General features: G+C 39.0%; 1 protein-coding gene across 1 annotated transcript in view; it reads left to right on the forward strand.

Moving 5' to 3' along the window:
* Positions 1-15,331, forward strand: part of LMBRD1 (LMBR1 domain containing 1) — a 153,521-nt gene that overhangs the window by 135,148 nt on the left and 3,042 nt on the right. The gene's annotated exons all lie outside the window — the stretch shown is intronic.

Here is a 15,331-nt window from a genome sequence, read left to right on the forward strand (position 1 = left end):
AGTTACATTGTAGCAAGGGTTAATTTCTTCTGTGTCGTCAAATGAAATGATATAATAAAATATTTACAAAAATGAGAGGGGTGTACTTACTTCTGTGAGATACTGTATATATTATTGGAAGTGTTTTTGGCATGTGTGGAGTGCTGAAAAGCTAGTTTAGGCAAAAGATATAGCACAGACATAATTAGGTGGCCAAGCAACAAAGTTGCAGGACACCTCTTGTTATTGTGCTGATTATTATTATTAGGTGGCCAAGCAACAAATGTGCAAGGACACCTATTTTATCTGTTCAGATTATTAGGTGGCCAAGCAACGCAGTTGCAAGGACACCTTGTTATTGTGCTGATTATTAGGTGGCCAAGCAACGAAGTTATTGTTATTGGTAAGATTATTTTTATTATTGTTATTATTTCGCCACTTTTTTCAAATGTCCGTAACAAGTGCTCTGTAAGTCAAAAACTCAAGAAACTTTGCACAATGCTACAGCCCTGCGCTCTGCAGAGCTTATTATAATATAAAGGTCAAAGGTCACATGATGTGGCAGCCATCTTGGTTTTTATGACGATTTTTGTGAACTATTCAGAAACCTGCATCTCCAGAACCGCTAAGGCTACAGATGTACAACTTGCTGTGTGAGCTTATGCTTTGCTCTGTTGCCACATGAGCTCATTGTAGCTCTATTGGTCACATGGTTTGGCTGCCATTTTGGATTGTGCAATATTCTGCCAATAACTCTGAAACCATTTATCAGAATAACTCAAAACTTTGCACATATGTCAAGGGCAACCTCTTTTACCACGGTTGTAGAAACTGGCCCGATCCCAAAATCAAAATGGCAGCTGCAAGCCAATGGTGTTTATATAGTGTTATTATTGTGATGGCCTTTGTTCAAAAGCCTCTAATTGGCACACTTACTCATAAACTGATGCAACTTGGCCCAATGGTAGACCTCTGTGCTATGAATAAACTTTTGCAACATAAAGGTCATAGGTCACATTGCCTGACAGCCATCTTGTTTTAGGTAATTATATTCAGCTCCATATTCAAACATCCATTTCTCAGAAACTGATAAACCTTCAGATGAATAAATTGCTGTGTATAGTCGTGGTATGATCTGCATTCACAACTGAACATTACAAGTCAAATGGCCACATGGTTCGGCGGCCATATTGCATTGTGTCAAATTGGACAAATATTTCTATTATTTTGATGCTCTTTTTTTCAAATGCTAATTATTGCCATACCATTATGTAAAAACTCATGAACTTTGGCTCAATAGAGGACTGTGCTGTGTTTAAAACTTTGAAACATGAAGGTCATAGGTCTCATGCTCTGGCGGCCATCTTGGTTTAAGCAAACCTATTTTTGACAATTTTTAAATATCTGTTTTTTCATAACCGCTAAAGCTACAGATATACAAATTACTATATAAGTATATTCCTAGCTGTGCAATCAAATTTGTTTATTACAAGTCATGTGACCCCATGGTTTGGCGGCCATTTTGGATTGTGCAATATTCTGCAAACAACTTAAACTCTGAAACCATTTATCAGAATAACTCAAAACTTTCCACATATATCCACAGCTACCTTTTCTACCAGGGTTGTAAAACCAGGCCCAATCCTCAAATCAATATGGCCACCACAAGCCAATCACTTTTTGACATTGCATCCAATTGCATAAATGTGCGTTTATATCACTAGTGAAGTATGTTAAACTTGTTATACATATGATAACTCAACATCATAACTGCCAAATACAATATGGCTTCCAGAGGTCACCAAGGTTGGCGGCCATTTTGAATTAGATTTTTTTTTAATAATTCATAAAATTATGTATTTTTTCTCTCTCTAACTACAATGTCTTCTCATGTGCTATGACTGGCTCTACTGCTTGGCCACCTTTATTGCTGCTTGAAGCTATATTTTTATTATTATTATTCCGCCGCTGCTTTTAAATGTCTGTAACAAGTGCTCTGTAAGTCAAAAACTCATGAAACTTTGCACAGTGGTACAGCCCTGTGCTCTGCAGAGCATATTGTAATATAAAGGTCATAGGTCACATGATGTGGCAGCCATCTTGGTTTTTGTGACGATTTTTGTGAACTAATCAGAAACCTGCATCTCCAGAACCGCTAAAGCTACAGATGTACAACTTGCTCTGTGAGCTTATGCTTTGCTCTGTTGCCACATGATGTTCATTATAGCTCTATTGGTCACATGGTTTGGCAGCCATTTTGGATTGTGCAATATTCTGTCAACAACTTAAACTCTGAAACCATATATCAGAATAACTCAAAACTTTGCACATTTGTCCAGGGCGACCTCTTCTACCAAGGTTGTAGAAACTGGCCCGATCCCAAAATCAAAACGGCCGCTGCAAGCCAATCATGTTTAGATAGTGTTATTATTGTTATGGCCTTTTTTTCAAAAGCCTCTAATTGGCACACTGTTACTCAAACTCATGCAACTTGGCCCAATGGTAGACCTCTGTGCTATGCCTAATCCTCTGCAAGATAAAGGTCATAGGTCACATTGCCTGGCAGCCATCTTGTTTTAGTTGATTATATTCAGCTGCATATTCAAACATCTGTTTCTCAGGAACTATTACAGCTGCAGATGTACAAGTTGCTGCTTGAAGTTATGGTGAGCTCTATACTCCTAACTGATCATTACAAGTCGATTGGCCACATGGTTCGGCGGCCATATTGAATTGTGTCAAATTTGACAAATATTTCTATCATTTTGATGCTTTTTTTTCAAATGCTAATTATTGCCACACCGTTATGTAAAAACCCATGAAATTTGGCCCAATGGTAGAGAACGGTGCTGTGTTTAATCTTTGTCAACATAAACCTATTTTTGACAGTTTTCAAATATCTGTTTTTTCATAACCGCTAAGGCTACAGATATACAAATTTCTAGGTGAGGATAAGCTGAGCTCTGCACTTATATATGTTTATTACAAGTCATGTGACCGCATGGTTTGGCAGCCATTTTGGATTGTTGCAGTATTCTGCAAACAACTTAAACTCTGAAACCATTTATCAGAATAACTCAAAACTTTACACATATGCCCAGGGCTACCTCTTCTACCACGGTTGTAGAAACTGGCCCAAGCCCAAAATCAATATGGCCACAAGTAAATCAAATTTAAAAATTGCATCCAATTGCATAAATGTGCATTATATCACTAGTGAAGTATGTTAAACTTGTTAGGACATATCTCCTGTGTTCCTGAAAAATACTTTTGAGCCCCTGGAATATTATGAGTAAATACCATATTTTCTGAAAATGAGTGCTGCATTGTTGGGAGGTTTTCCCTTCCTATTTTACAGGTTATTGAATGTTTTGAGGGCTGATGGTGTATTGTTCCAGTTTATGGGGTCTGCTTTACATAGTCTCTATTAGATTAGAATTTTTTTATGGTAGTCCCCAATCCCCAGTTTTTCTCTAACCTGTCCCTGATCTCGTATAACGTCGCCTAGGTTGCAAGTCACCTGTTACCACACTCCTTGTTGGATCCATGCATGCTCTTTGCACTCTCATTCATCCTTACTGACCAGAGTATAAGCTCACATTTGGAAATCCAATGGAGTGTATGAGAGGGCAGAGCACTTGCGCAGGACAGGCTGGTAGGTTTTTAACTAATGGCTGTGCAATCTAGGTAGCAATATCTCACAGGATTACCATTTAGGTGTAACCACCAAACGTGAAATACCTTGAGAACAGGTTTGCTTTAAAGTGCATTTCCACTTTTGCAGTCAAATTTGAGAAAACCCCTCTATATGTTTGTGTTCCCATTCACACATTATACCAATAAAATATATATTTTTTCCTATATATTTTTTTCCTTTTTTAGATGTTTTGGTGCAGCAGACAACATGGTTGTTTCCAAGTTTTTCGGAGCACCTTCACAGTGATTTGTCCTTTATAGAAAGACTTAGGACTGAAATATGTAGATTTTGTTTATCTCATTAACATACAATGCAGAAACCAGGCTTTTAATCTTTTAACCCTTTGTTAGGATAGGGAGTATTCAAATCTACTTTACAAATTATAATGAAATGAGCCACCATAGTACAGATGGGGTTAACAAACCCCTCACAACCCCTCCTAACATTACAAGGTTAAGCAAGAAGAACTTTTAACCCTTAAATAAGCCAAGAAATCGTAACTTAAAAGAGAACTACGGGGTAAGTGGTTTTCCCCATAGTTCTCTTTAGGGTCACGGGGGACATATACTAACCTCTTCCCGTGATCCAAAGCTCAGTATATCTGCAATAGCTCGCAATATACTGAGAGCGCCACAGCCGGACGGATCCTTACTATACTGTCGTGATCCACCCAGCTGCATGAGTGACAGCTGGCTCTCCCTATCTAGAGGTAGAGCTAGCTATGCCGACCCCCTCCTCTGTTCATTCCTCCACTTAGCGCTAGAGGATCAGAGAGGGTGGAATCCCAGCGGGGAGCACCACTCACATCAGGAATACAATCGGGAAGTGAGCGGATGGGCTGCATATTTTTGCTCACTTCCCAATAAATACAGCCGACCTGTGACAGCTTCTTTGTCACACGTCAGCTCTAACTGAGGATGGGTGGAAATCACTCAGCTCATAGTTTACCTTTAAGTAAAAGCAATTTACACTGCAAGAAGTATTTTTTTACTTATGCTATGCGAATGGGAACATGTAACAAATATAAAAAACGTGTTATCCCAATTTGGCTGCAAAAGTGGAAATACGCTTTAAGTCAAAGGTTCTGTAACTACAATATGCATGTATAGAAATCTTTGGTACGCAATTTCAACCATATTACTAGTAGTAGTTTCCAACTCTTTCTGATCTTTTGGCTTAGTTTAATGTTTACTTTGACCTCACTTTCATATCCTTGCTCTGTGCTTTGGAATATCCTTAACTGTGTATAGAGAATTAATCTAATTGACCAAGAATGTAATGAGTTTCACACTGGAAAATGTTCAAAAGCGTAGCTTTTTAAGGGTACTGGCTACCCTACAGGAACACTTTCTTTTTTTGCCAATAAATGTCTTTCTGATAAGTGTTGAAATAAAATTGGTTTAATTTTTCCAAACTGTATAAGCAAGAAATGTAAAACAACAATTTCTTTAGATCAAATTAATATATTGATGAGTCGAACAAGGGTATATAGGCTTTAGGTTGTGTATGCTGCACGCATGTCTAAACTGAACACTATAAATAAGCCAAGCTGAAAAGGAAGTACTGTAATTAGAAAGTCTCTCCTGCAGTTTTCTTGCTCAGGCTGTGTTCCCATCTGTTCCTTCTATGAACAATTGCTTCATCAAATACTTTACTGGGCAGAAATCCAACTGGCCGAGTCTTAAAACCAGCAAGAAATTTATGATAAACCCCAGTGACACAATCCTCGGGTCATCACTTCTGTAGTGTCCTGGAAGGCCCTGCAAGACAAGGTCAAAGGAAATGCTTTATTAGCCAAGAATGCCCTTTATATGGGAAAATAATAACATGTGCCAAGAAATATCAGCAAGGGCACAGTGGTAGGAACACACTAGACACTTTATCATTTAGTAATCTATTCACGCTGTGTAATTTTAAAAGAAATGTTAAATGTGGCCTAAAACATTGCCAAGATTGTGATGTAATACCACCAATTGCGAAACTTTCTTTAAAACGAGTGCTCGTTGTAAACACTGCCATTTTTTAAGGGCAAACATATATCTTGTAGTTTAGAAATAAATATAGCTTTGATGTAAATTGTAAAATAACACTAAACATGTAAAAGTATTATTTCTGTATGTTTTCAAATCTCTGAGCTACTGTGAGATGGGATGTCCAAGCAATTATGTACAGCTCTCGGACAAATATTAAATACAGAATAACAGCTGGTCTAAGAAAAACTGGGTTCTGTGCAGCTGCCTGTACTTGGCCATTGTTCGGTGAATAGCTCCTTGGCATGTCTGACATTTAGGCTCAGCTTTTATACTGGGCTTAACATTTCCTATGATGACATATAATAGAGACACACTTTTGCAGCTCAGAATTGCTAAATGCATATAATGTTATATAACATATCTGTGAAAAGATCTTACAATCTCAGAATATTAAAAATGACAATAACTGAAATGCAACTTTAAAATTAAAATCATTTTACTGTCATAGATGTAGGTTGTCGTAACTACCTCCTATGGGCAAGACTGACAGTTCACACATTTTCTCTGCATGTATATAGCCGTGTAGCTTTTTGCACCAGCCTTGACACAGTGGGGAAGGGGCAGAGTTTCATGTCAGCGCATCTCTGGCTCTTTAATGATGTGTCACTCAGCATTTCATTTGTGCTGCAGAGTTGCTGTGTAGTGGAAGTGACATGAACATGGTGTTGTATAACTTCATTTATATGTCTGTGTACAGGAGCCTGAAGTATTGCAAATCATAATAGGAAGACCCAACCCTTCCTACACGAGAACTTTTGTTTTTTTGCTGCTATGATAGCTTTCATTAAGCTCTCCATATAATTGATTAATTATTGTTATTTATAGTGCTGACAATTTATGCAGCAATTTACATCAGTCCCTGCCCTCAAGGAACTTACAGTCTAAGGTCCCTATCTTGCATACATACAGGGCCAATTTAGACGGGAGCCAATTAACTCTCCAGTATGACTTTGGAGTGTGGGAGAAAGCCAGAGAACATGCAAACTCCTTGCAGATAGCGTTATGTCCAAGATTTGAACCGGGGAGCCCCCTGTGCTGCAAGGCAGAAGGCTAAATTCTGCACCACTGTGCTTGCTTCATCGTATTGTAAGGTTTGGACTTTGTACACAAACTCAAGCTTCAATGTGTAACTGAACAAGCTACACATATATTGTAAACACATGCCCCTAGCTCCCACTGCCGTTTTTTTTAGTTGCCTGTCCCCGATCCAGTGAGATAAAAGCTTTGCGGCCTCGTTATTGCCACACAGTTGCTCGTAAAAATCTTCCTGGATGGGCTTGCACAAGTGCTCTGCACTTTCCTTTAAACCTATAGAGAGTTAACAAGGAGTAAGAGCTCATACTTAGAGAAGCTACATATAGAATAGAATGAAAGTGCAAAGCACCTGCCCAGCACGCAAGATTTTGACAAGTGGCTGTGTTGGGACGGGTAATTAAGGTACGCTTAATTTCCCAGCGATATATCTGCACAGCCACTTGTCAAAATCTTGCACCTTTTTAAAGGAGTGCTCCAGGAAATTAAACTGCTATGGACAGATGGAGATAAGTGTACTTTGTTATACCTAGCTCTATTTCCTGTCTTTTCCTAGACAAAAACTGTGCCAAGAGCACAGTGGTATTGTTGGCTTAATGCTTCTGGTCCATACACACTTCTTCCTGTCTTTGCAATTTCCTTATTTTCATTCATTCACTGCAAATGTTGGCCCCATAGACTTTCATTGCAGCAACTAATTCCATTCATAAAACAGCATGGACAGACAGCAGAGGGCAAAGATCAAAAGTGTGCTGCTAATACTGCTGCAGCTCCCCTGGCAAAGATTTCAAAGAGAAGGATCTTGGAAAGTGTTCACAAAAGTAAGTCTAATTGGCACATTACACTTACCTCCTGCAGTCATTTCCTGTTATATTTCCTGGAGCTCTCCTTTAATGCGAACCTGTAAATATAGAATTATGAAATATACTATTGTGAATTACATTTTTAATGTGGCATGCTCCACAGCTGTCATCCTGTTCCTGACTCCTTTACCTAGTGAGTCGCTAACCTTGAGCAAGCATGTATGATGGAAATTTTCAGACTTCAAAGGTTGCATGCTTGTTCCAAATATTTCACTTGTGAGGTAAAGAAGCAAGTATGAAGAAGATAGACCTTGGGTTTACCCCATTTAAGAAATAAATTCACATTGGCAGTTCTTATATTTCTGTTCTCGAAAGTTCAAGTTAAGAACGATTGGAGCAATATTTACAACTGATATTTTTGTCATTGTTATCCTGGGTGTAATATAAAGGCGTAGTAAAATAAGTTGTCTTAAAGAATAATAGTGGGCAGAGGGAAAAGTTCCTGGCCTGGAAGAGAAAATTTAATTGCCCTGTAGTAGAAAACCAGTCATTTACAATCTGTCAGACCTGCTGGTCTGCTTATACATGTCTCTGTCTTGCTGTTGCTTTGATTGTTATCTTTTACAGCTCCTGCCTGTTCAGTCATTCACCCTGTTGTTACTGACCCTTGCCTGGTCTGTGTGTCTTCCCTGCCTTGTCATGTTTCTTCCCTTTTTACTGTCAGATAGACCATCCATATTTCTTATGTTTCTAATATGCTTCTAAAACTAAAAACATTGGGGCCTTTTTAAAAAAAAATTACTGCGCAGTGGAACTGATCTCAAATATCTTACCCCTAAAACCCGAGGTGCAAGTACCATTCAGTTTTCTGGTTGCTGGACCTACCTCTCTCCATGTGCATTTCTGTTGGCTCTTCTCTTTGATGAGGGGCACCACCAACCAATAGTAAGGCACACTAGGCAAAAGGGTGTGGAGCCACAGTTATGAAAATCATATAAATGTAGTGTGCAGCTGCCCCCTAATTATAGAGAGTAAGACGTCGACAATAAATGTTTCCCGCAAGTTATATTTAGGCAGTTTTTTTGCCGTCAAGGAGAAAAACCGCGGGCTGCTGCTTGCCCTAAGCCTCCCTTATCTGTTTTAGCAGCACTGCAAAAGCTACCAGCTCTTATAATTGGTCAGCTTATTTTCATTGCGTTCAACCCAGCTTTGGAAACCTTTGGTTCTTGGTAGGTTTCTAAAGCAGGGCAACACATATATTGCATGGAATGTTTAAAAAAAACAGCCTGGGATGCTTCACTTTAAAGAACAGCTTTTTGCCTCTGGTGCTACCAGAGGCAAATGCAACCCAGCTTTGAAGTTTATCTTCCATTAACCTGAGTTTTATTATGGCAGATCTTACAGAACCCGCCATCTCAACTTAGTTTATAGCACACACCTTTCAGTGCCTCACCTTTTCCTGCTGTTGTCTGCCACCCCTTTCCCTGTTACAACCTCCTTGGAGAGAAAATACTGACCTTACCCTGATGGAAGACACATATGTACTAATTGGAACCCCATCCCCCCACATAATTACATTGCTCAAGTCTGGAGATAATCCATTCCGGAATGGAGCACTGCATTGTGGGACGGCAGGTGGAATGGTGTCTTTTCTGGAAATTCAGAAATTTCCAGGTGACTGCAGCTGCAATTAGAGGGAAAGGGGCATCTTGATGGGGTGATTTATGTTACATAGTTACATAGTATTTGAGGTTGAATAAAGACATTAGTCCATCAAGTCCAACCTATTAGGATCTCATTCTAGGAGTACCCGTACCCCTGTATATTACGGTCCCTTAAGAAATCGTCCAAAAGTTTCTTGAACAATTCCACATTATTTGCTGAAATCACCGCCTGTGGCAGTGAGTTCCAGACCCTAACTGATCTTACTGTGAAGAACCCCCTTCGCCCCTTGTGCTGGAATTTTTTTTCCATCAATTTTAGGTGATGGCCTCTAGTTTTTGTAACGGAGTTAATTTTAAACAGTTTATCGCTAATGTTGCTACCACCATTAAACATTTTGTACATGGAAATCATATCCCCCCTTAATCTCCTCACCTCTAATGTGAACATGTTTAAATTTAGTAGCCTCGTCTCGTAGCTCTATGTTAACCGGATTACTTGAATTTGCATCAGCACCTCTCAAGTTTCCTGGCCTTCGGAGTACAGAAGATATGCTCACCTAATACTTGATCCTACAGTGGTCAGCACTCACCTTTCTTTCCCTCTGTTCCACCTGTGGTATGTCCCTCTGCATTCTCGCGTTAAATGCAGGTGAATGGACCTTGTATGTATTGAATATACTTGAAGATAATTAAAAAAAAAAAGTTGCAAACCACAATGCAATTTCTTGATCAGGCCTTGTGGTAAAGATTAAATATACAGTACTTAGTAGTAGGGATGCGGCGATACCGAGTATTTGCATGAGTACTCGTACTCGTGCAAATACTCCAATACATAAAACGAGTACCTGTGCCGCGTCCGCCATCTTCAGGGACCCGAATCCGCCGCACACAGGACCTCCATCGCGTCTTCAATGAAGCAAGATGGCCGCGACCGCCTCTGTCATCTGCTCCATTCTGACCTCTTCTCCCGCTGATTGGCCGATTATATGACTTTAAGAAAAAGTATCGGTAATTGGTATCGGCGAGTACTTGAAAAAAAGTATCGGTACTCGGCCTTAAAAAAGTGGTATCGGTGCATCCCTACTTAGTAGTAAGTCAGTTTGCTTTTGTCTTTTTTTCCTTTTATAACATTGCTAGCTTCATGCCTCATTTTCCAAGTTTCAGCAGTACAATGAAAAACTCTAAATTTGGTAAGATTGTAAAATGTATTTAAATTCTATTCTGCTTTTATTGGGAGACACTACAAATATTATTTTTCCGGGACTGGTTACATTTTTATAGAATCAAATTAGATAATTTCAGAGCTTGTCAGTCAGTGTGGCAAAGCAGCAATATGTCTGTTTCACTCAGTGAGGAATTCTCTAACTAGCACAGACACGGAAGAAGTCATATTTATTGTGCATCCACTGGGTTTTTTGTACTTACATGCTGCAACAAGGACTTTTTTTATTGTTATTCACCTGACAAGGAATGTGACTTTGGGCAGCAACAGCAGCCCAAAAGCATGCCATAAAAGGGGGAAACAAAGTATTTAATCATTTAATCACTTGCCAGTTTCATTTTTAGTGGTTTTATTTTCATTTTTGAAAGCAAAGAAATGTGTTTTATTTTTTACCCTTATGGCTTTACAAAATAATGGTTAAACTCAGGCCACTCATCACCAGGTATTTGAGAATGTTGTAGTGCAAGGTCGTTGGCGAAAGGAACACAGCGCTTCTATTGGTCCTCTGTTAGCTGGTATTAACAATGAGAACACATGCTTTTGCAGGAGAAAAGTATTTTCTGAAGGACGATTTCACAAGTTTGTACATTTTTTAAGGTCAGACATGTGACATTTTCAGGTAATTTGTTCAATCATGTTGCTATAGTGAGCCATCTGTATTTTTCAGATCTGTCAGTAATTCAGGTGAGCAGCTTTAGGGTTGCAGATGGTGACAAGACTGCTATCCCCATTGGATCTGTTTTCATTTATACTTTGCAAACAAACATGGACTTAACTCTTGTTAAATTGCAATTATTCAGTGTAACGCATGCTTCTGGAAGTTTACACTGAAAGTAGGGCAGTGTGTGAAGTAATCAGCTTTTGTTTACCATTTCAATTCCATACAGATTCATATTTGTATTGCAATTCTGCACACTCTCGGCTTTGTCTGTTTTTTGTGGTTGTGTGCTTTTGAACCAGTATTGCATAGTTATGCCCCCTCTTTTCTCAGCTAGACACACACACTTGGACCAGGTTAACATATGAAACATGTTTCGTTATGTATGATACAAATATTATTGCATTTTATTTTAGATTATATCCAGAGTATACACATTTATTAGACATGATCTTATAGGTTAAATATTTTTCCCCCATACATATACATGCTTTTGTAATTGTTTTGGTCGAATGGTGTTTTGGGTTTCTGACTTTTTTTTAAATGGTATTATTACTTTTAGTCACTATCTATTGTAATACAATACAGAAAACCTGCTGCTTGAACTTTATAGAGACTGAACACAGTTTTACCTTTTAAAACGTTCAAAAGTAATAGTACCACTTAAGAGCAGACAATTTAAGACCTGAAGCCTGAATCCCAATGTGGAGTTTTTGAATGTGGAATGTGGAGTTTTTGAAGTATAGGTAATGTGTGGCATTTTTCCGCAAGACTTTTACGCTTAAAAGCTTCTAATAATTGCTGATAGATTAACTTGGAGCTTTGCTAACCCTTGTGACTCATTCCAACTCATCTCAGACAAAAAAACTTCAGATGTCTGCTCAAAAGTAACCATAGATTTGGCCTAAATAACAAAATTTGCTGTTGAGTTGGGAAGAGCTTGAAGAGCATCCCAGCCTTATTTTATGTTGCGTTTTAAAAAAAAAACACACAATGTTTAAACTACAACTTTCTAATTAAAGTGTGCAGACATTTCCATTTTGCAATGTAGTCCGTAAATCAGAACCTTGAGGCCTTGTTCACACCAAATGCAGAGTAGATCTGCATGAGTTTCTGCACATGCAGTGCAGTGGGTTCTGCCGCGTTTTTGATGCGTTCCGGGCCGTCTTTGGTGAAAAAAAATAATATATTTTTTTTAGTTTAAAATGGGCTTTCAGTACGTTCCAGGCATTTGCATGCGTTTTTGATGTGTTTGCATGCGTTCCACAGCAGGTTTAGAGCCGGTAAAATAGGGCCTGCTGCAGTTTTTTTTTACCTGCTCTGGAGCTACTCTGGAACTGAACGCTGCAATGTAAACTGGAGCTAAAAATACAATTGGAATACATTGGACGCAGTTTTGAACCGGTCTGTAACTGCTCTGCTCCTGGAACGCGCTTGGTGTGAACAAGACCTAAGAGTATGCATGATAAGACCACAACTGCCTAGGGACCTGATTTGCAAGCCATATATCGAATGCACAAACTTTGCAAAAGCCATTTAACCGATTGAGTGTTGCTTGATCTAAGGTATCATGATGATCATGAGGTCATTCTGCCAGTTATCGCTGCATACATTTTTCTAAAGCTGCAAAAGTCAGTTTACTGATTTAGCATTACTTGATCTAAAGTAGCTTGATGGTCATGAGGTCTTTCTACCAGTTATCTCTCAAAATGAAGCCAGAATAAAATTCAGCTTGGGACTTTCTGCCTACCTATATGCAAACACAGTGTAAATGCTTAAGAGGGGACTCTTACAGTGAGAATATAGCATCATAAAAAAACATTTGAATCAGTGCCTGAACTTTATCTTTTAACTAGCGAAGGGCTTTAGCCATACCTTATGCAGGACCGGATTCCCCACGGCCAAGGCCACTGAGGCCCGGCCTCGGGGCGGCAGCAGTGTGGAGTCCCCCGACGCCCGGAACATGTAGTTCCGGGCGGTAAGTTGCTTTCTACATTTAGTCCTGCTTTGGGAAGGCAGGACTAAATGTAGAAGGTTGGGTGGGAAGGGGGCGCATTGTGGAACCTGGCCTTGGGGCAGCAGGAAGAGTAAATCCAGCCCTGACCTTATGCTTCCTAGAGGCCTTCCCTGTCAGGTGCACATTCAAACTGTAGCTGTCCAGACTTTCTGGCAGTTTAAAATTTGTAGAAGAACTAATGTCTAACACTGATTCCTATGGTGTTACAAGCACCCATGCTTATTAAAATCATAGATTGATACAACGTAGTAGCTATACCTGTTCACTAGTCACAGCATATCTATTTTTACAGTCTAAAACCTAAAAAGTAGAAAAGGCAAGTCTACAAAATCTGATTAACCCCTTGTTTTCTCTATCACTAAACAACTAATTTGTCTCACTGCTTATCTTTGCATGACTTTGTTGTTTGTAAGGAAATGTTTGTGTTTTTATCTGTAATTTCTTTTTTTATATATAAATATAAAATAAAGCACATGCCCAAAGTATAAAAAAAATCTTTATTTAATTTTCTAAATAATTTATTGTTGAGTGAGACAATGTGTTACTTAAATGTAGGTAGGTAAATGTATCAAAATTGGGGAAAAAATCACTTCAGGAGGCATTATAAGGCAGATGTATGAACTTAGAGGGTCACTGAACTCTGCTTTGCTCAATTCACTAAGTTCTACACATGTTTTATATACCATAATAGTTGTTCTCAGCTATGTGGCTGTTGTTTCCAGCTCTCATTGCTGAAACTAACAGTTATAAGACATAACAATAATTACAACTTAATGAATCGAGCTTGTTGTCTTCTAATAATGCTATAAACCACTGCAGATGATACATTCTCCCCTTTATAGTTTTTGTAGTTTAATATCACAGTATGCACTCTTCTTTATAGACTACTGCCATATGTATATTGTGTTGATGGCTATGTGAATCTTTTTCTGATATATAAAGCTAAACCTCTGGCAAACTGCTAAATGCATGAATAAAATACATATATGAGAGCTGATTAACCCTGTCAAGGGGTTTGCATGTCTTTCCATTTTACTCATGTGATTCACAGGGCCCTACCACACAGCACTGCCAGCCTGGAGACCAGCCATTTCTGTTCTACAGTTATGTAATACAACTAGGTTTTGTCCCTGTGATTTACCTTGGTTAGACCATGAAGGAGAAGCAACACACTGATGAGCCCATCTCTTTGTCACTCTGTATTCTCCTGTTAGCATGTTCCTTGTTAGCACATGACCAATACAGCACAACTGATTGCCCCGTCCCCTCTCCCAGTCTAAGTTCTTCTGTAGATGGTACTGCAAAATTCTAATAAATCCGATTGAGGTACTTACACATGTTTACGCAGAATCTGTACAAAAATGTTTGCTAATACTCTATATACTGAGCAACTGTATTGTAAAGGCCCATCTACATGAATGTCCATTATTGTGTTAAATGGACATCTGTTATGAAAAAGTATGTGGGTTGCCATTGCTGACACCTCCCATCAGAAAATTCTAGTTGCCTGGCAGTTTTTGGCCTCAATGCTTTCCTTAGTCATTAAACCAGCAAGTATGCAGCAAACAAAGTAAGGGTTTTTTTATTTACACAATTGTTTCAGGCCAGAGATTCGAAATGTATTGATGCCAGGGGGTGTAGCTTGAAAGCAAGGTAACTAGTATTTTTAGGAGGTCAGCTATGGCAGCCTTTGAATTGGTTTTATCACTGGCACTCCAGTGATGCAGTTAGGCTTACTAGAAGACAAAATGAATAGTAAAGGGAATACATAAACTTTGAAACTTCACAGTGGATTACCATCCAGTGGTACATTGGAGATAAGCGAAAGTGCATCTCTAATATAATGACATTTAATAGTATGGCAATTATGCTGCATAAATCCTAAATTTGAATGAGTTGCCACTCTTATGTGGCTGCTTGCACTACATTGGGATGAAAGAATGTTGCAGGGGAGTGTGGCTGTCTGCATTGGAAAGTGGAAAGGTGACACTAGGGGTCTTTTGGTACCTGTCACCACCATTATGCAATCAGATGGGGGCTTGTACACCCCCCTCTGTGTTAGCCATTAAAGTAAAAAAAGTTTTGAAAATAATATAAAATAAACGTAAAAATAATAATGTTAAAGTCCCCTGCCCACCCGCGAGCACGTGCATGTTCATGTAAACATGCGTTGGGCACACCTACGAACGAAAACGTCAATCGCACTACACATGTTGGGTATCGACC

The sequence above is a fragment of the Nanorana parkeri genome, unplaced genomic scaffold (genome assembly GCF_000935625.1).
Source record: "Nanorana parkeri isolate BGI_ZX_2015 unplaced genomic scaffold, ASM93562v1 scaffold484, whole genome shotgun sequence".
NCBI classification, from domain to species: domain Eukaryota; kingdom Metazoa; phylum Chordata; class Amphibia; order Anura; family Dicroglossidae; genus Nanorana; species Nanorana parkeri.